We start from the raw sequence: 20,381 nt of genomic DNA, 5'->3' as shown, positions 1-20,381 counted from the left end.
AAAATGGTGATTCTTAGAACTTGATAACTTTTAAATTTGTAAGGACTGGAAGGCACCAAGTCCACAGCTTAATTGAAACTTTGTAGCTTCAATTGTCAGAACTAAATGCTATTCAGAGAAAGAATGGATGTCCCCATGGTAACAAAGCTCTCTATTAATGGGATGATGTCACAAAGTTGTCCTTCTTTGAAGACACCTGGGATTTCAGGTATAGCTGGAAATACTGTTGCAGGCAAATTATACATGCACATTCTGTGTAATTATGTGCACATGTATAGATGTGCTTAATTTAGCCACATGCCTCATTTAGTACCATTTATCATTAGGCTTTTTAAATGACTCAGTTCTCAAGCATGGGTATAATTCATGGTGTTTAGAGAAGCACTCATCTACATCTTGAAATAAATATCTACCATTAGTGACATGGCAGAGAAAAAAAGGAAACAATCCTTTGCTTTCATAATGATCACTCAATGCAACAACAGGAATGTTGATCTTAACATAAGCTCTGAAATAGATGTGTAAATTGTCTCTCCACAGCAGTGTCCAGCACTACCCATTGGACTGTCCAAATCCCAGGTCAGTAGTAGCATTACTAGGAGAAGGATTATACAGACATTCTGGGTCAGGTCTCCCATGTGTTTCTTATCTCCCCCTTCAAAAATACTGCTCAAATATTCCAGCCATTGCTCATTTTATAGATGCACTTAATTACTGTAAATAGTATCTGAAAAAGAAAAAAAATGGAACAAACAAAATAAGAATGGTGCATGTGTTCAGGAAGTTGGCTCCTCCATCATTAGTATAACCCCTTGGCTGAGTTAGTGATTGCTTTTCTATCAGAGATGATGATTTCATAACTCCAGTTTCATGTTACACATTGCAGGAGAGATGCTGAGCAGGCTGGATTGGTCCTGTTTGGGCACGGAAATATGACAGGGTAAAAGGTTAGCTGTAAAGTTGGCAAACTCATAAATAATATCAACTTGTCAAAAGAAAATGCAAACAATTTGCATACACAGCTCATGTTGCAGAATTATGCGTATCCAAGGGCCTTTGCTGACTAGAGAGCTGCTAGGAGATGGGATATTTGCCAAGGTGACTTTTCTCTCCTCCATTCCTTTAAAATTTCCTGCTGTAGCCCTTGCCTTTTCAGCACCCAGCATTTCCTTGGACTTACTAAAGCTTTGAAATTAGGTGTTTTTATTTTTGTTTATGACATAGACCTGAACAGAATTCCTCCAAACTAGAAGGTCTCCCATACCAGTTTTTATAAAGTGTTTGTGTACAATGTCTTCATTGACATTTGTATTTTGGTGGTGGAAAATAAATTTGTTACATTTCCTCCATTTCAAATGACTCCAGAGCATTGGTCTCCATGAGCATTTTGCTGAGCGCAAGGCTACCCGAGGATCAAAAATAACTTTCTTTATATCTTTCAAATCCCATGCAGTAGTAGCTGTATTTTTTCTATTTCTTCAAGTGGAGAATATCACATAGGAAGCAAATTCTGGAGGGAAGTATAGGAACCTTGTTTAATACTTCCATTTTCTCTTCTTATTTAAAAAAAATGTATTCTTCATTTTACATACCAACCCCAGTTCCCCCTCCCTCTCCTTGTCCTTCCCCACCATTCCCCTTCCCACCCCCATCCACTCCTCAGAGGGGGTAAGACCTTCCTTGGGGAGTCAACAAAGTCTCGAATAGCATAACAAGTTGAGGCAGTCATTTTCTAAAGTAAAGAAACTAAAGCAAAAGGAGAAACTTACACTCCATTGCTGTGGGGATTCTTTCCCTGGGGTGGTGTGAACAAATATCCCCTTCTAATAGGTGTCCATCAGCAAAAGAATACAACTGTTCTTTGTTCCAACTTGCAGAGCTAGCAGTTTTATTGGGCTTACTTGTACAGTGTGGCTGAGGACTTCTTTATAGGTGCATATATCATCGGAGAGCATTATCTTAGCATAGATGGTGACTTCCTCATAGCTGCATAGATGGAGCCTCCTCTTCACTTAACCTTTCCTGTTCTATGAACCCAAACACCTTCCAAGAACAAAAGGCCATGTGCAACCAGGGCAGAATCACATAAGCTCCCTGGGAGGTACAGAGGGGTATGATTCTGCTTATATGAAGAAACATTGACAGTCAACAGGCCTAGTTTTAAGGGTCTTTTGCACACAGTTACAGCTGCTCTCATGAAAATGTTACCTGTTTTCCCCAGAGGATAGTGATCGACAAAACCATTTCTTTTGTTGAAGAAACAAGCAATGGCCAGAATTTTTAGGAATTATTTTATTGCTGAGGGGATATGTGAATATAAAACATACAATATATATGTTCATATGCTTGTAGTCTAATACACATATATTTGAGCATGCTAGCAATATGTTAAATATATACAGTTACATCCCCTTTCTATTCCAAAACTAATCTGGGGACCAGTAGTATCACCATTAATAGGAAACTGAGAGATTCAGAATCAGCAGCTCTGCCCACCCCTACTGAATCAACCTTCATCCAAATAGCATTTGTAGACAATTTAGATGATCAACATTTGACAAACCCTATTCTAACCATTTCCCTGTTTTCTGTATTAAGTATAGTTACCCAGAGACCAAAGATAATCCAAAAATACTATGTATGTTAATTTCTCGATTCCTTTTTTCTTTCCTTCACCAAACATTTTTTGTAGCTATGAAATGAAAAAATATTTTAACATACCATTTATATTCCACTCATGCCTTTTAGTAGAAAAGGTTACTTCAGAATCCTCCTATCCAAATGACAACTATGTAGAATGTGTTTATTTTGCTCTCAAAAATGTGATAAATGCCGTGATAGTTAATATCAGTAGTCAACTTGACAGAATGTAGAATGGTCTAAGAGATAAATTCCTGGCCACTCTTGCAAGGGATTATTGGATTAAGTTAGCCTTTGGCCATGTCTATGAGATATTCGTTAGATTAGTTAGGTAGTTAGGAAGACTCATACTAAAAGTGTGTGGTCCCATTCACATGGCACAGATCCTGGCTTACATTAAAAAAAAATGAGAAAGCAAGAAAATCACATGCATTTACATTTATCTGCTTTTTTTTCTAGAGATGTGATGTAACTAACTGCTTCAAGCTCTTGTTTCTAGGACCCCCCTTGCCATGACAGACTGTATGCTTTAACAGTGAGTCTAAATAAACCTATTTTCCTGTAAGTTACTTTAATCAAGGTATTTTCTCAAAGAAACAGTAAAAGTAGCTAAAATAGAAAGTTGGTACCAAAGAGTGGCCACTGATGTAATCAACCTGACCATATAGTTTTCAAGCCTCTGGAACTGGTTCATGTGTAGAATGTGTTTTGGAACTTTGAATGCTACCATCAGAGCTTAACAGATCATTCTGGTGGGAGCTTGGATGACAAAAGTGCTGAGAGGAATATGGGCAGTTGAAGTTCAGATCTTGAGGTTTCAGAAGATAGCAAGGACTCTATCAGGAACTGGGATATAGTTGATTTGTGTGGTCTTCTGGCAAATAACCTGGCTGCATCCCAACTGTCATGAGAACTTGAGTATGGTTGAGAATAATGTGTGGCAAATTCAGTATCCTTGCAAGGAGGTTTTGGGAGACAGGCTGTTGTGTGAAGCTGTGAAGACAAAGTGTATTTCAATGGAGACCTCAGCATATTGGAGATACAATGGCCATGGATGTGTGCTGAAGAATGCAGCAGTACAAAAGAGAGAGGGGAGGGAAAGAAGAGGGGAGGAGAAGAAGGAGGGAAGGTGGGTGGGAGGGAGAGAATGTATGTTACAGGCAGTAGAGCTGGAGGGATGGGGCTCCTTGTGAACTTTGATCATTCCATCATTAGTCACTGTTCATGGATCTGTGAATTTCTTGATTTGCCTCTTTTGTATGGTCTTGCTTTGGCTTCGTTATTCTTCACTTTGTCCTAAGTCTTCCATTTTGGAATGGGAATGTTTATTAAGTACTATTACAAGTTAGAGATATGGAACATACTTTTTGTTGTAGTAGGGGCTCAAAGTTAAGAGATTGCCTTTAGTTTATCATGAGTCTTGGTCTTTGGATTTTAAAGCAATGTTAGGATAAAAAACAACTATGGTGACATTTGAAGTTGGACTGAACACGTTTTGTATTATGAGATTTCCAGTAATCTGTGGAGACAGGAGTGGCAGGTTATGGTCCAGTGGGTTGTCAAGTTGATGAGGGTCAGGACTGTGATGGTTAATAATTGACTTTTGACTTGACCAGATCTAGAACCATTGAGGAGACGAGCCTTTAGTCCTGCTTATATGGGATAATTTTGATTACCTTAACTGAGGTGGGAAGGCCCACTGGAAAAGTGGATGGCAGTGTTGTGTACAAAGAAGAAAATCTGATGACCACTAGAAATCTTGTGTCCATTCCTGAAAGGAGATGCAGTGTGAGTGGCATGACTTTCCCATTTCCTTGAACCCTTTCTCCCTTTTCTTGCCTTTGCCAGGAATTTTATCATAGGAACAGGGAAAGTCATCAGTGTAAGTCCTTTACATGTGTTACTTCATTTAAGCCACACAATGATACAGGTTTTAGTGTCCAAAGTTTCCATTTCCAGAAGAGGGAATTGAAGCTGGGAGCACTCAAGGGGCAGTTACAGTATGTCAGAACGTGAATGTGAGCCAGGCTTAGGTCATTTTATAATGTGAAGATTAACCACAACATACATTTGCTTCTGCAATTCAATGTTCAGATTTACTTTCTCCAATACATTCATACATATTAAAAACTAAGTTTCTTAAAGGGACATTTAAGTGAAGTCTAGCATTGTACATGAGCACTTGAGAAATATTTACTGAATAAATGTAGGAATGAACAAAAACACCTAAACCTCCCCAACAAGAACCTATACACACATTCACAAGAGCTTTAAAAAGTGATATCATTACGATTCTGCACTGTTAATCCTCTATTTCCTTTTGATCTTATTTGATCTATGACCTATATATTACTACAGTTACTTTACAGTACACTGGATTTCCAGGTTTTGCTTTTCCCCATTATTTTATCCAGTAATATGCCCATAGGAGCATGACCAAAATCTTGGACATCTTGGGAATCTGAGACAGCTCCATTAACTCTTGTTTTTTCTGGAAGTTTTAGAGCTAGGGCATTGGGATTTGGGTGATAGCATTATATTTTAGATGTTTGTATATTAAAGTCAGTGATAGATCATGAACCAACCTCTGGGGAGCAAGAAGAATATAACATCTCAAATGTCTGGGGGTTAGGAGGGGTGAGGAGTGAGAAAATTCAGATGCTGGCCAGTTGGAAGGTCATATCAGGAAAGTTGGCTCTGATAGGGACTAAGTAGAAGAAGCCAGTCAGTATAGGATGGTGAACCCCAAAGTGCCAACTTTTACTTTGTAGGTGTTGCCTTTTATGAATGTTGTGTAACACAAGGGCCGCATTCCCTCCTGATTCTTTACTAATATGTGAACTGATAAGTTAGGGACCCTTGGATCCCTCTTGTTTGGGAGGCTTGCAAAAGGGGTTTGAGTAGAGGCAAAGAGCAGATTGTATCTAGGGGTTCCCACAGAGATATGGATGAGGAAGGCAGAGCTTGACTTGGTTGGTGGTCTTCTTCTTGACCTCTTAAATTCAGGGAACAACTTCAGTACCCCCACAGTGTCCCTTTGCACAAGCCAATCCTCAGATCTTCAAAGACAGCATGTCCTGTATGCTTCTACCATATCCTGGTCCTGTTCAGAACAGAGGACAGGTATACCCAGCTTCAAGCAGTGTGGTAGGATTGCTAGAGGCTACTTTCCTACCTCTGAGCTGACACTACTGATCTGTCAAATGTCATCCTCTGTTTTATCATTTTGTCTCACAAAAGGTTAATGCATTAGGAACCTTTCCTTAGCACATTCATTTCCCCTACGACTCTCTGCATGCACATGTTTGATTTAGTTTTAGAGAGGGCATTTTTTTTTTGTTGTTAACAAATTGATGGGATTCCTGGAAGGAATATATGAGAAATTGATTTAGGTCTTCCCATTTGTTCAACCCAGCCAGGTGGAGCATCAGCCACATGTAAATATTGTATAGAGGTTGGAGATAAAAGCAAAAAATACAGTCCATGCTCCTGAGGAAGTCCTAGTACAGGGGAGACGAGACAGATATTCAAACAGGTAATTGTAATACAAAGTCACAAATGATGTAGTGTAGGTGCCAGGAATGTTATAGGAGCACAGAGCAGGGCAAACAGGGCTCTACCTAGAAAATGAACTGAAGTTTCATAGAGGGCATACTATCTGCAGATAGAGGTGCAAAACTTGATTTGCATTCTGTTTTTTTAACCTTGAGATGACATTTGGTTGCTTAGAGGCCTAGTAACAAATGTTTTCCCTTCTCTATGCTCTTTCTACCCAGTAAACCATGCCAATCAGTGGAAACGTCTCACCGAAAATTGTTGAGGGTTAAAAGTAAAAGCTGCCTTTTCCTGAATTGCCTCCTGGAAGCTGAAGAGGGTGTTTTTGTTTTATAGTTTTTCTGATGAAGGCATTTTTTTTTCCTTTTCTTTTCCAAGCAGGTCTTGTAGGAGAAGTAGGTAAACAAAGCAAGCAGGCTGGCAAGCAGCATCACAAAACTTAGTGTTTCTGTCTTTAGCTACTTCTGGCCGATTTAGCAGGACGTCATCTGCCCTGTGCACAAGGAAAATGAAATTGCATGCACGAGGCCCCAGTTACTGTGAAGAAGGGGAAACTGGAGGAATTCAATCTTTGGCTTAGAGAAATCTAATTCTCTCAAGGTATATTGCAGTCTGCAAGGCAGTTATCTTTCCCAGCAGCTAGATGCAACCTGGAAATGTAGCTCCTAATAGCCTTGGTGAGATTAAGTGAAGTGTCTGTGATTGTGGCTGGTCCACGCAGGTCATAGAGGATTTGTTGCCCTTGCTTTCCCTGCCCATCCCCCAATCCCAGTCCCTCTCAGACGGGAGAGCCCATTCTTCTTATATCCTATGCTTACCCCCTGTTTTCCACCTCTTCCCCACTGCCCCAATCCATGGGCCCTCTCTACAGGAAGAAGGAAAAATGAGTGCATTGACAGCTCTGGAGAATAAATTTAATAGAAATTGATGGAGGCAGCCCAAGAAAGTCATGTTCTATTATTCTTGCCGTGAGAAAGGTTATCAGGGCTCGATGGAGCCACACTCTTGCTGATGTATTTTGTAACTGAGGCGTTTTGGTGTTTACTGGACTTGGGAGGGAATCAGAAGAGATGTTGAAAGGGGGATTAATTTAAACTGTAATTGATGTGCAGCCCCGTCTCAGAATGGTGTGAGGGAAGATGTTTGTACTGCTCTAATATTAACGAAGACCTTTCTGATAGGTGTAATTTGTGAATGAGTCCACTTCCGTGTTCCATGTGATGTCAATGATATAGCACCCTTTCTGCTTCATGCATGAACAGAATGGACTGTGCATATTGTTTAAGGCTAACGACTTGCAAGGTCCTGGATTTAACACTCAACATGATGGAAAAAATGAAAATAAAAGATAGAGCACCCTGAATAGCATTTGCATAAGTCATTTTTTTCAGATTACTTTTGCTGTTGCTGTTTCAAAAAAAAATTAGTGGCATTTGGCACTGTCCTTATCTGTAGTGTTGTAAGTAATAATAAACTCCCAATTAATTTCTTTTTAAAAAGTAATCGTGTCTTTTTTGAGGTAAGTATTTTGGGTAATAGCAAACATGTAGAAATGCTTATGCTATTTTGCCACTAGAAAAGACTGGGCTAGGGCTACTCCTTCTGTGACCTTGGGGGTCTCAAAACAACACCAGACCTTATGCATGTGTAAGCCCTTCAAATGTGTCTTCTATGGTGTCGGCTCAAGAAGCCAGGGGCTTGTTATTGCATGGAGATGTTAGGGAGGTCTCCAATTTCCTCCAGCCTTGACTCCAGCAGCAGTGTCTGTGCTTGTGTTTCTGAAAGGGAAGAATTCAAATGGGACACAGTGATAAGCCAAGCAGGCAGAGTGGAATTTTAACAAGTGAAGAAGCAAGAACACATTCTCTGGGATATGAGTGAATTGAATCAAGCATCGGTGGCCTGATCCTGATAGACATGTGGTTTATATTCCTCATCTCCCTGTTACCTCTTCCCTTGTGACTTCCCTCACCATGAGTGCTTGCAGGAAAGGGGTGTGCTCTTCTCAGAAACCCATTTTATCCACAATTCAATCTGTTTTAAGTAGATATCGAAGATGAAAAAAAAAACAAAAACCCGTATATAGTGGTTTAAGGACCTCTAAAATGGAAACATTTACTAGGGGAAACAGCAATAGCATCTTGGGCATGGTCCCCTGCTGAGGAGTTCCTGAAACAGATTCCAACTGTTCTAACTGGAGACTACCACCACCAATTGTTCTGTATCTCTGCTTTTTGAAGTCCTGAGCTGTATCAGCTTAAGATAACCACTGGCCAGTATTGCTATCTATGCCATGGTTTTCCTGGTGTGTGTGTGTGTGTGTGTGTGTGTGTGTGTGTGTGTGTGTGTGTGTGTGTGTGTACTGTTGACTAGCCTCTCAGAGCTAACTTTCTGTCTGGCAGAAATTGCCACTGTGATATAAACAAGAAGAGAGGTAGAAAAGCCAATTATGGTTACTTTAAGTTTTGAACCAGGTAGAATTAATTCCTTTAGAAGTTTTTTTTTTCCCATGTGAGGAATGTGTTTATATCCTCTGTTTTTGGACTTTAAAGGGCTGCATTAACACAGAGGTAGAAAACTGTTCTGATAGATTCAATTTATTAATTCATTTATTAATTAATACTTAATTGCCTTTTTAGTATCGTCTTTCTCTATCTCTATTCTCATGTTGCAATTTTCAGCCCTTTAAGAACCAGCTTGTGGACTCACGGGGGTGGGCCTAGGCCCTATCCCAAAGGAGATGATAGACTCTTATGACACCCTATGGAAGCCTTACCCTCCCTGGGAGCAGAAAGGATATGTGATAGGTAGGGTTTTAGTTGGGGTGGTGGTGGTAGGGGAGGAGGAGAGGGGGTGGGAACTGGGATTGACATGTAAAACAATCTTGTTTTTAATTCAAATAAAAAAATAAAGTAGAAAAAAAACAAAGTAAAAAAAAAACCTTTTTTTTTTTTTTTTTACTTTTTTTTTTTTTTTTGAATAACTCTCTCCACAAAGGTGGCTTGGAGAACCTTGGCTGAGAACACAGTTTCTATAACAGTTGCTCTAGAGGTATGAGCAACATGGGCAATGTCTATGTACTTGTTTGTGATGCAAATTCCTGGGTCCTTCTCTGGACCTTCTAGATCATAGACTTTAGGCAGGCAGGCTCAGAAATCTGTGGCTCAGCAATCCCTGCTGGTGATTGTGGGGTACACTAAAGTTTAGGACATATCTCTGAGGCTAAGCATTCCATATCATACTTATATGGGAGACATATTACCCCTGTCCTAATAGATATGTTTCCAGGAGGGTCTTCATGTCCTGTCTCCTTTAAAGATCTGCAAAAAGAATAAAAAGCCACAGTGAGACTTGGAAGTTTGTAGGTAAATGAGCACAGCCAATCTCAGAGTTCACTGAGGACAGTTCGGGAAGTAGGATTCGGATCCAATTCTTCAGTTTTACAGATCTCTTTCTGCTTTAACACAATGGACACAGTGATCCCCCAAGCTCTATCACACTTTGTGGTCAGATCCCCAGTGTGCTTTATGTGGTGACTGTGTGACCACAGCATCTCTAGCCTTCTACACACTGGTCGGGAGCTGTGTGCTTGGCGAGAGGCAGCGGTTTGCTTTCCTTCCTGTGTCCCGGCCCTGCAGCACCATCCCTTCGAGCTAGCTAGTGTGTGGGCTGATGGTCAAGTTTAAGTGAAGGGCAAACCCACTTTGATTTAAATACAGAGAACAGTCTATTAAACACCCTTGTTCTACAGGAACTGCTGCTGCATTCCATCAGAACAGACTCTTGCTCACTTCAGGTGTTGCCCTGGAGGCTGCTGAGCTCTTTGGGTGTGTAACCTTGCCCTCTTGTCATAGGCTATTAAAACTGTTAAAACAGAAGGATGCTTAACCACTCCAGCTGTTAAAACATTAGTACATGCTTTGGTGAGCTCAAATTTAAATAGCCCTTGAGGGGACCGCCTTCCTTTTGCTTTTAAAACTCATGGGTTCATCAAAATTCAGCAATAGTTTAAACTTTTTCACTCTCTACATGTGTTCATTTTTCTTCATCACTCCCAGAAAAAGGCCAAATTAGTCATTAGTCCAAGGATTAATTTTAATCTATTTGTTTAAATTTCACTAGTGAAGATTGCAATGACTCATTGGTTGTGCCTTGACCCCAACTTATATACACTTTCAGAAAGAATTCTAGGCTGGTGTGGGGGTGGCATACATTTTTTTAACCCAGCACTCCGAAGTAGAGGCAGGCAGATTTCTGGGAATTCAGAGCCATCATGGTCTACAAAGAGAATTCTAAATCATCCAGGACCACATAGTGAGAACCCATCTGAAAGAAAAAAAAATCTATAAATTTCTCAATGATTCTACAATATGTTTCAGGATAGTATTAGCTAAAAGAGAGTCATTGGGAGCTCCCCCCTCACTGTGTGTGTGTGTGTGTGTGTGTGTGTGTGTGTGTGTGTGTGTGTGTGTGTTGGGGGCCTTTACCTGCCTGAGAGTCCTATGGTTCAGTACCGAACACAAACCCTAGTTTGTATCACTCACTCTTGCAGTTATTCATATTTCTAATCTCTGTCTGTGGCAATGAAATATTATCTTCTCACAAATTCTGTGTGAAATCTTGTCTTACTAATTCTGTTTTCCTTGCAGCCTTCTCTCAAGGATTATGTCCGATACTGCCAAATGTCATAACTCAATCCTTTAGATTTCCACACAGGTCCATACCTTTATAGGAGCTGAATTCCACTTGTTTGGTTAGCTTAAGAATTTGAAACTCAAAACATGGCTTGAGTACCAGTGTCATTATAACTTTCTAGACTGTCATCATACATGCTCACTCTGTGGGGTGAGGAGGGGATGGGCTGCCACCTTGGGTCCAAGTTGGTGTCAGAAGGCCATGCTGCTGCAGGGCCATACCAGACTATGGTGACATCTGACCCAGGTTACAGCCTAGGACCATGTCTGGGTCTGTGGTCCTACCATATCCAAGGTCTTTATTGATGTCTACAATTCAAGTTACCACCAAAGGCCACATTGATGCTCACTGTGGCCATGAGGGCATCCAAGGGCTGTGTTGTCACCAAGGACATCTTGATCTGAGTGACCTGTGCTGTCATATAGGGCCATGGTGTTGTCTGGGCCAGAACTGATGTTCATGACATGTCGTGGCTTAGGGTCTGAGGTAGTTCTGTGGCTTCTGTTGCCACTGATGGCTCTGCAGATGCTCTGGGTCTGGTCAGTAACCTGGGACTATGTTGGTGCCTGGTCTTGGTCCATGGTCCCACTGCAGCTGGGGTTTGTGGTGATATCCATGGCCTGTGTTAGCACAGGGGTCATTAGAACCATGCTGTGCTGAGCCAGCCTGTCCTTCGTTGTCCCTGGGATGGCTGGCCCTTCCCTTTTTTGGGTATTGCAATAGGCAAGCTGGACCTATCCCTCAGGGGGAGCTTGCCCCTGCCCTGGGGAAAGATGGACCTACCCTCACCATTGGCATGCACCTCTCCTGGGCAGCACACTAGAACTGTTCTTGTGGTAGGGGACACTATTGAGCCATCCCTGAGGGCATGAGAGCAATAGAGTTGACCCTGTCTCCCCTAGTCTGTCATATGGTGGCATGGGTGAGGAAAAGATGCCCTCCTACCTCTACCCCTTGCTACCTATGGCAGGCAAGAGATCTGAGACCTGGGATCACAAAAGTGAGAGAAGTAACCCTGTATTACATTAGTTGCAGCACACAGGAGAACAGGCCTTACACCAGGCCTGGGCAGCATACTAGAGCTGACCTTGTGAGGAGAGCAAGTGAGCCAGCCCTGAGGGAATGAGAGCAGGAGAGTGTAGGGAGCTGCAGAAAACTGCACCCAAAAGATGGCACCGGTTTCCGCCCTCCGCCAGCCTGACGGTGAGCGCTCTCTGTGGTAAACAACTCCAAATTAGGTAAAGGTCATGTATCCTCTTAATTCTGCTTGGAGACAACCTATCCTGGCGCGCCAAGTAGGGTTAGGTGATTGGTAGATGTAGACTATATCAGGCCCCGTCTCCCTCGGCCCGGGGCCGCCGCCGCCATTATACACTGTACAAAGCAAAGAGGTTCCCGATTAAACTGTGTTTGAAGAAGATTCCTCGGTGTGGCGTCTTTCTTGCTGGTCAAGGGTGGACACCGCAGGAGAGCTCACAGCTCACCCCTGTCCCCTGTTCCCCCTGCAGCAATCAGGAGAGAGGACCCTGAACCTTGCCTGTAAAAACAGAGCTGGCCCTGGTGATGTGAGTGAGAGAGACCCGGATCTGAGGGCCCGAGAGTAGGAGAACTGGTCCTGCTCCTTGATGTAGACTGCATTGGGTGAGCTAGCCAAGGCAGTGCTGGAGAGCTTGCCTGGGTAGTGACAACTAGGGAGAGCTGGCAAGCTGACCAACCCAGCTATCACTCAGGACCAGAACCAGGGCTATGAGTGGGCTCACCCTAATATCTACTGAATCTATGAACTGTTGGAACCCGTGAAGGGATCAAACCCACAGATCCAAAACAGCAGGATCTCCATGACATAGGACATCCAAGGGTAGCTCCAGTGAGAACCAATTATCAGTGGTATAGCAGAAATGAGAGACTTCGAGCCAGATCAATGACTTGTGGCAATGACCACTTGCAATTAAAGATGAACAGACTAAAGGGTGACTCAACAGGACACACCACAGCTTCCATGACAAGATTCTTCTTTCTGTTTTGTTTGGTTTTTGTTTTATACTTGTTTTTGATTGGGGGGAGGGGTTGCAAGGGCAGAGGGCTGATTTGAGGGCACAGGGAGATAAGTGGGATCAGAATGCTTGATGAATCCACAAAGAATCAATAAATGTTAAAAGAAAAAAAAAGAAATGCTCACTCCTGGGCTTATCTCAGATGGAACACATCACAACTTGTATTACAATTGCATCTGTACTGAAAAATTTTATCAAAGGTATTTTTCAGCAAATAATGAGAGAAGAATAAAAAATAAAAATAAAAAAAGGGAAAGAAAAGTGTAGATTGTTCTGAGAGGCACCTCACATTGTTAGGTAGAGAGAAATGTTTGAGAGCTTTCAGTGTCTCGCTCCTGGTGCTCCTCTCTTCCCTTTGCTTATTTCTTTTATTCCTTTCACTTACCTCTATAATCAATCAAAAGTCTCATTCTATTTCCAATGTACATCACACGTCTATATGTCTGTATCACTCTTCATGGTGACAGCGTTACTCACTCTCCTATTGCTATTGACAAACACTCTTCCTGTCAGTTTAAGGAAGGGGAGGGTTTTGTTTGGATTTGAGTTCCAGAGTATAGGCCACCACAGCAAGGCAGCATGGTGAAGAGAACTTGAGGAGGCAGAGATGATGAGTGTCACCCTCAGCTTGCTTTCTTCTTTCTATGCAGTTCAGAGCTTCAGACCATGGAATGGTGCCCTTGTTTTTAGGATGAGTCTTCCCACCTCAGTTAACTTGATCTCAATAATCTCTCACAGGCATGGCCGGAAGCTTGCTTCTTTTGGTTCCTTCAAGATGCTCACTTCTCACCAATCGATATTCCTTTATTTCTCTGTAACTTTTTTGTTCTCCACTCCCAGTTATTTCCAGTCCCAAGTAAAAAGTATCAGACCAGATTTTAGACTGTTTGCATATATTTAGTGCCTACAGTGATGAACGATATGAAATATGCTTTAAAAACATGAGTTTAACTTGCTACAACTCACAGACCCAGAGAAGCTAAGTAGCAAGGAGGGTTGGGAGGGAAGGATGCTTGGATCCCCTTGGGAAGAGGAATAGAAGAGATTTTGAGGGTGAGCTGGGGGCAGGTGGGGATGGGAACAGAAGGGATGAAGTGGGCGGGTATGGAAGGAGAAAGTATTGGAAGAGAGACAACTGGAAACATGGGGAATTTTGGAGTGAGGTAGAAACCTGGTGCAATGAAAATTTCTAAGAATCTACAAGGGTGATCCTAACTAAGACTTCTAGAAATAGGGGATACATAGCCTGTATTGGATACTTACTATTTTTCCTGCCTACAAGATGTGCTGGGGAAAATATGGCACAGAAATTGTAGGAGTAGCCAGCTAATGACTGGTCTAGCCTGAGACCATGCCACAAGAGGGAGCCCATCCCTGACACTGCCTGGAGTGCCAGGACCCAGAGGCTGGATAGCCCAGAGACCTACAATAGACCCAAACAGGATATCCAAATGTCAATGTATTGATGCCTAGTAATATTCTGCTATACTCATAGATTAGTGCCTACCCCAGTTGTCATCAGAGAGGCTTTGTGCAGCAACTGAGGGAAACAGATGTATAGACCCACAGTCAAACATTAGATGAAGCTTGGGGAATTCTGCAAAAGGGATTGAAGAATCCCTTAATTCTTCTTAAAATTCTTCAATTCTTAAAAAAGAAGAATTGAAGGAGCCACAGGGGTTGAGGGCACTATAAGGAAACCCACAAAATCAACTAACCAGAGCTTGTAGGGGCTCATAAACATTAAACTGACAACTGGAGAGCCTACAACTAGACCCTCTGGATATATGTTACAGTGGTGTAGCTTGATCTTCTTGTAGGATTCCTAACAGTTAGAATGTAAGCTGTCTTTGACTCTTCACTGGCTTTTGGGACTCTACTCCTCATACTGGGTTTCCTTGTCAAGCGAGGGGAGGTGCCTAATCTTATTGCAACTTGATACGCCATGGTTTAGTTGATGTCCATGGGAGTCTTACCCTTTCCTGAACAGAGATGGAGGAGTGGATGGAGGGTCAGAGGGGACATGGTGGCGGGGGAGGAACTGAGAGGAGAGGAGGGAGGGGAAACTGTGGCCAGAATATTATTATATTAATAACAACAAAAACATAATTAAAAAAGGTAAAATACCTGTTCTGTGGGTACAAGGCTATCAATGGTAGACCTAATTTGAAAATTGCTTTGCAGGAGAGTTGGCAGGAAATAAAAAGTACATGAAGTTGAATTACTATACAACTTATGAATTACATACAAATGAGTTGAATTACTGAACAAATTACGAATTTATTTCACATTACCCAAACAACATGTAATAAAAAAATGAGACATCCTGTGATGGCACAAATAATTGGTGAGTTATTACACAATACTGACTTTTCTTTGGATGATATATTCTCATATGGGGAAATGATTCCACACTGAAAAGGACATTTGCATTCTGAGAAAAGTAAATCAAAACGAGCAATATTGAGAACAAAGAAGTTTTTGGCTCAATTCCATATTTAGTAGCCCCATCTGACTATAGATGTTATTTAAGCTTGGTTTTTGTGACATTGCACTAAATACAGGCTGTCTGCTATGTGTCTTCCTGTTTGCATGTATTCTGTGAAATTTTTTTTGCCTATTTCTCTTCTTCCAGTTTTCAATAATTATCTGGCATACATCAATGGCTAGGCTGCCTATGCTCCTGTGTTACTGTTACTAGGTGTCATGTTAACAGCTTTGAATCAATTATAATTGCTAATTGAAGCTGAATATATTTAATTATATAATTTTGAGCCATCCATGCTTAATTCCACCAAAATTATATGTGTCCTAGAAACTGGAACACTGTGAAAAGATGATTGACAAGGAGAAAATACAGTATGAACAAAGCCATCTTCTGCGCCAATTCAACACACTATGTCCTATTCTCATACGATGTGTGAATTTTCCTTTTTTAACTTAGCAAGATCAGCTTGATGTACTCCATATATATGTAGACTTAATAATGCAATATACAGCTAAAAAAAATAAGGAGACAGTTTGAAGCATTTGCTTTGAGATTCTCTAAGATCTGTGTAAGTTTAAAAAGCATAAATATAGACATACCTAAACGTATGCACTTCTAATGGTTTCTTAGGTACTGTGTATGGAATTACTGGTATACAAATTTGACTAATTTAACAATGAAAGGTTTCAGTATAAGTGGGGCTGTGTATATATTTACAAAACTGTAGCAGGCTACTGACCAAGATGAACAAGATGTGGACCAAATTTTCCCTTTCATTTGAAATAATTAAAACAAAAGGATTTTTAACTACTTTTGTAGTAGTTGGGCAATTATTTTGTATTTTTTTCTGAGTTGATAAGAAGTAAATGATGCTCAATGAGAGAAAGTAAACAAACAACAGATTCAAAAGCTTCTGAAGTCATTTTATACTCTAGGAGTGAATAACTATGAAAGTAATTTAAGTGATTATTTTAGAACTTACCTCCCATGAAAGACATAGCACTGGCCCTATATTTGTGTGGAAATTATTGGAATATCACTAATTCCAATGTATATTCTCTGACTCCAGTTTCTTTAACCCCACTGCCTTGTTTTGATGGCGTTTGGACTTTGAGATGACAGAGGCTTAAGCTTCTGTTTGAACATATTCTCACTCTTCCTTCTTGGCTCACCCTTGTCTAAGGCTCCCGACTGTAATCACCCTGATCCTTCTGCTCCTGATTCTATGCTTTCAAGCTTCAGCTGTCTCAGATATGCTCAGATATGAGACACTGCCTCACCTGTTTTTTGCTGTGGTTGCAATATGGGTATTATCTAACAGGGTCATGTGTTAAAGGCATTGGTCTGTAGGGGACATTGTAGAGGTGGTAGAACCTGAAGTCAGTAGGGTTTTATCAGGATATTATGTCACTGTGGTCATGTCTTTAAGGTAGGGAATGTGGGACCCTGGTCTTTCTTTCCTTGCTTTGCTTTCTTGCATGTGAGATAAAATATCTATCCTGTTGCAGAGCCCAGCGTATTGTGCTGCCTTCACCAGATGCCCAAAGGAATTAGACCCTTTGACCTTGGAGTGTGACGTCTAGAACCCTGAGAGACAATCAAACCTTTCTCTTTATAATTAATTGCCTTATGTGTTTTGTAATAATGATAGAAAACTAGTGGATACAGGTTCTTTACTACATTTTATCATCTTTTGTTTCTGTTTTGTATTTGATTTGATTATATGTAGTGTGTTGGGCAAGAGACCATCTTTTAGACAGTCTAAAGAATTGGAGAAAATATTTACTGACTATACATCTAGCAGAGAATTAATATCTAAAATATATCAAGGACTCAAAAAATAGAGCAAAAGAAAAAACTCAATCAATCAATAAGGAGGTTAATATAGTAGACAGTTTATAAAAGAGGAAATATAAATGGACAATTCATGTCAATTTTTTTCAGCCTCAATAAGCTATCAGAGAAGTGAAAATCAGAAACTCAATTGAGATCCCATGTTGCTCCAGTCTGAATGTCAGTCATTAAGAAAACAAACAACAAATGCTGACTCAGATAGAACAAAGAGAGCTTTTATACACTGCTAGTGGGAGCAAAAGCTAATCCAATCTTTGTGTAAATTGGTATGGAAGTTACTCAAAAATCTAGACATAGAGACCATCAAGATATCTCAGTGGTAAAGATGTCTGGCACAAGGCGTAATAACTTGAGTTTAATTATTGGCATCCACATGGTAGAAGGAGAGAAAAAATTCCCACAAGTTGTCCTTAGAAGCCTCCACACATGACACACACACACACACACACACACACACCAACCACATGTAAAAAACAACAAACAAACAAGCAAAAACCAAACAAACACAAAATGCTAGAAAGAGATTTATCATATGATACAGCTATACCTGGGTATTTACCAAGTCAATATATTGCATAAATACTTGAACATCAGTGATTATTGCAACACTATTCACAATAGCTAATTATGGAACCAACCTAGGTGTCAGTCAACAGAGGAATGGGTAAAGAAAAGAAAAAGTATATTACATACATTAAGCCATAAAGAAAAATGAAATTGCATCATTTGCAAGAGCGTTGTTGCAACTGGGGAAAATCATATTAAGCAATTTAAGCCAGACTAGAAAAACAATTATCATGTGTTCTCTCATCTGTGATGTCTAGATTTTATGTACTCAAATTAAATCATGTATGTGTATATTAAATGAAAATTGAAGTGAAATTGTCTGGGAAAACAGAGGGGATTAACATGTTGGGGGAAGTTATCTAGGAAGAGGTTGTATGTTCAACATAAAATATATCCTTGTAAGAACAATTTCGAGGAAAAAAAAACATGATTCTCATAGCTCAAGCTAAACTTAAATCTCTAGAGAAGAAAAAGCACATGTGTAGTCAATGATTAAACTAAAATTAGAATGAGAAAGAGTGTCTACTTTTGTGCTTTGAAATATATGATATACTGCTCTGCTCTATATCCATCTGCTATTGTTAACATTTGTCATGTCAATCAGTTAGGGGGCAATTATGCAATGGCCAACACCTTGCTTTTCCCCCTAGTGTGGAGAGCCACAACCCTAAGATGGCGCCTGGCTGGATGCCAGGTAGTCCGAGCTTAGCTGTAAACAAGCCTTATTTGGAAGTGCTTGAGGCATCTGGCGTGCTTCCTCCTTCTGTGGCCTATCGGGGATAGCCAGATGGCATTGGCATGAGCTGATTGGGCACTGAGCATCTACTTAAGGGCTTGCGGAGGGAGGGGGGGGCTTGGAGAGGGGAGAAGCTGATGTACAAGGTTCCTGTATAAACTGCTTGAAGAAGAGTCGTGGTCGTGTTTCTCTGGCTGGTCGAGATAGACACGACTCCCCAGCAAGTTTAATACTCTAGCTATTAGTAGCCTTCTTACCACTCTTAGTTTATCACCCATCTTTCCCGTGCTGTTTCCTTCCCAGTGCCCTTATGACTGATGCTGATATACTGGCATGCTAGCTGAAGAGACTAAGAAATTACACGGTACCATAGGTATCAGTTTGAAGCAATAGAAAAAGGATCATTCCCACAGTGGTGCCAATTATGTGTACTACACAACGAACTAGAAAATATTGTCAGGTGGAGAAAATAAAGATAACTTTCTAAGTCTTGAATCTGAACATTAATCATTGACTAAGTTTTATTGATGGGGTTAGCAAAGTCACCAAATATTTCATGATAATCATGAGTTTGTAGTCTGTCACGGAGTCCAAGGGTTCCCACTTAATGTATCTTTATTACATCTAGTAATAAGGAGAAATAATAATAGTGAAAGTAAATTTTTGTTTCAGTAACTTTTGGAATTTTGGTGAATATTGAGATTATCCTTGCAGAAGCCTCATGTCTATGGAGCCAGAGAGGTTAGATGTAAAGGCCAAATGCCTAGTGAGTGCCTTTCCCTGGGCTATACATTTCTCTTTGCCCTATGATCTGCTTTCATTTAGTGGATACATCATAGGAAGAGGGGAGACACATCTTCATGGCAGCATCTACTGGATGCAAAATAGGAAAATTCGAGAAAAAGGTACCTTAAATTTTATTGTGATATTTGATGCTTGGGTAAAACTGCCTATCAGTATATTACTGTTTTCTTTTCTCTTTCTTCTTCTTCTTCCTCCTCTTCTTCATTGTGGTGTTCTTCTTTTCCTTCCTTCTCCTCCTTCTTTTTTAGAGAACCATGAATGTGTTCATTTTCAAATTCAAATAGGATCCAGGAGACTTTTCTTATTTTTATTTGGATAAGCCAAGCCACTTCAGATAAACTTCTTTCTACATTTGTTTGCATATATATATATATATATATATATATATATATATGTATATTTTGTGCGTGTGTGTGTTTGTGTGTGTGTGTAGGATACTGTATATAATTTTTCATACTTTATGTGACATGTATGGGGAGTCAAAAGACAACTCCCACCATGTGGGACCTGGGGCTCAAACAAAGGTGTTTAGGCTTGGTGGAAAGTACCTCTACCTATGGCTGGCCCAAATTTTAAGAATAAAACAACATGTGTGAGCATAGAAAATTTGGCTTACCTAAATAGTGTATAGTCTGTAATCCCATTTATTGTTGCTTGTGATTTTTTTCTAATTTATTTTGGGAAGGTGAGTAGCAGGAACCACATAAAATATTTATATGTTTAAATATTATCTTTAATTAAAATATAATTACATCATTATCCATCTACAACTCCTCTTGTGGTCCACCCTTTCAATTCCTCTCATGTTCATCCTCTGTCTCCCTCCCAAATTGATGATCTCTTTTTCTTTGATTATTATTGAGTTATTATGATTGGAGCTGGGAAGATGGATCAATACTAAAGTACTTATCATGTGTGACAATTTTAATTGTCAACATGACACAATGCAGACTCACCTGGAAAAAAACGTTTCTGAGGATGTCTATGA

The 20,381-nt window shown here is 40.4% G+C and overlaps 1 protein-coding gene across 5 annotated transcripts in view; it reads left to right on the top strand.

Moving 5' to 3' along the window:
- LOC100751845 (SUMO-conjugating enzyme UBC9-B) overlaps positions 1-20,381 on the top strand; it is a 213,836-nt gene that overhangs the window by 114,450 nt on the left and 79,005 nt on the right. Inside the window, exon 1 of one of the 5 annotated variants that reach the window (XR_003485998.1) lies at positions 19,476-19,494. The exons of 3 other annotated variants lie outside the window; for them this stretch is intronic. The gene's annotated coding sequence lies outside the window, so the exon portion shown is untranslated. Of the gene's footprint in view, positions 1-19,475; positions 19,495-20,381 lie in introns of those variants that run through there. One more of the 5 variants, XR_003485993.2, reaches the window with a different exon arrangement.

Source organism: Cricetulus griseus, chromosome 5 (assembly GCF_003668045.3).
Source record: "Cricetulus griseus strain 17A/GY chromosome 5, alternate assembly CriGri-PICRH-1.0, whole genome shotgun sequence".
Lineage (NCBI taxonomy): Eukaryota > Metazoa > Chordata > Mammalia > Rodentia > Cricetidae > Cricetulus > Cricetulus griseus.
This window is presented reverse-complemented; position numbering and strand designations above follow the sequence as displayed.